Genomic DNA, 2,030 nt, shown 5'->3' with positions numbered 1-2,030 from the left:
ATGGAAAACAGAAATAAGGGCACTGCTTGAAGTGAGGGGTGGGCACTCTAGAATTCTGTGTACTCTACTGCTCCCTCATCCCTTAACCCTTGTTGGCACTTCCACTGAAATGCTAGGACTCCATGGAGCACAGTTATAACTCTGCACTAGATGACATCTATATATTCCATCTCTACACAGAGAGGCTGGCACATGGTGGGATGTGGGATGTTTTTGGCTGCAACTAATCAAACTTCCAGCTCAAAGTGGCTTAAAAAAGGAAGTATAATAGCTTCATGCAAACCACAGTTCAGGTAAACAAGTAGGTTTCCAGAACCAACCAAATATGATGCCCATGCATTGCTCAAATGATAGTCTAAACATGGCCTTACTTATACCACTTGATTTAGAAGTCTGGGTGCAAATCTTCCTCAAAATCATGTCAAGCAAGACATGTATATTTTGGTCAACTGGATAACCACACCACACTCAATGGTAGATAGAGATGGAATCCTGGGGAGATATTTGAAGAAGGATAGTTGAAGTCTTTTCGACATCAGTCTGATAAGATCATTATAATAGCTTTGAACACTGAAGCTTAGTTGTCCTGTAACCAACATTCCCTATTGAAATTAACCATATCTGTGTTGGTTTATATTTTCCAACTCCACACGTAGCCTAACTAATTGGCTTTACTTAGTTGAGCTGGATGTTTGCCATTAACATAGCTTGATATAATGGGAAATCATCTTTGTAATCAACCACAGAAGAGCCACTTGATGGTTTGGTTAAAGTTCAAGTGTACTGAATTGTACGTAGTCTGGTCTTTGTTAGGAGGGAAGAATCATGGTAACATGGGGCAAAATAGAGGCAGAGAGTTTCTTTGAATGAGCCTGATACCTGTCTTGAGTTGTTACTAAGGAGAATCTTTGACCATGAGGATTAACACATGTTATCTATCCACTCAATTTTTCATCCTGATCATTATCATCATCATTGAAGTCAACATCATTGTCTTTGAAGGCACTGAGCATTACTAGGTGCTAGATACTATACTCATCACATCTAATCCCCACAGCCATATATTTACAGAGGAAGAAATTAAATTCAGGGCAAGTTCCATTACTCTCTCTTTTTTCATCAGCTAGCAAGTAACTGAACTGAGAGTCAGATCCATATCTGCTTAATTATAAGACCATGCTCATAATCACAACATCCCACAATGTAAGAGTGGGCTTCCCATTCCTTTTTGTTATATTAGCATGATGACATTGCCATCATCAATATGTCCCCTTGCTCATGGACAATCCAAGGCCTATGAGGTCCTTATGGCAGAGCCCCCTGTGACTCATCCTTAGCATGAGGTAACTTCAAGTGTTTGCTTTCTTCCTATGCCTGGAACTGCTGGGCACTGCTGAGTTGTCACCTGGCTTGGGAGACTCACTGAATCAAGATGAAAGCAATTAGCATGGGAGATCTGCCAACTCATCCTCCATGCCCCCAGCAGACAGCTTAATTTCCTTGCTAGTGAGAACTCCTCATTGGCAAGGATCTTGCTCCTGTCGTGGGGGATTTTCCAGGAGATTCACATGTCTCTCTTTAATGGCTACAAAAAGTCAATTAATGAGCCGAAAAGGCAGAAATGAAGAAGAAGGTGGAAGCAAGATGAGCATAGAGAGCCAGAGAATGTGGTCAATGATTAGAAAAAAGAACCAGACATTTAAGGCAGACTATGGGTCCCATGAAAAAGGATACCTTGGTTAAAGGTGATGGCAGTGGCTACACTAGCTCCTGCTCTCCAAAATCATCGCCATTACTTAAGCATTGAAAGACCACTGGATGTCAGTTTTAATCCCTGAATAATTCTAACTTATTGTGCTTTTTGGTGCAAGTTTTTCCCTTTTCTGGATTGCATAGCATGGAGATTAAAGGTGCAGACCCTGGCGTCAGACTGCTTAAATTTTGAATCTAGTCTCTACCATCTATGAATTGATTCTGAGAAAGTCATTTAATCTCTCTAAGAGTTAGTCTTTTTTAACTGTGTAATGGGG

This window comes from Macaca mulatta, chromosome 6 (genome assembly GCF_049350105.2).
Source record: "Macaca mulatta isolate MMU2019108-1 chromosome 6, T2T-MMU8v2.0, whole genome shotgun sequence".
In the NCBI taxonomy this organism is placed as follows: domain Eukaryota; kingdom Metazoa; phylum Chordata; class Mammalia; order Primates; family Cercopithecidae; genus Macaca; species Macaca mulatta.
The sequence above is the reverse complement of the archived record's forward strand: the minus strand, read 5'-3'. Positions refer to the sequence as shown.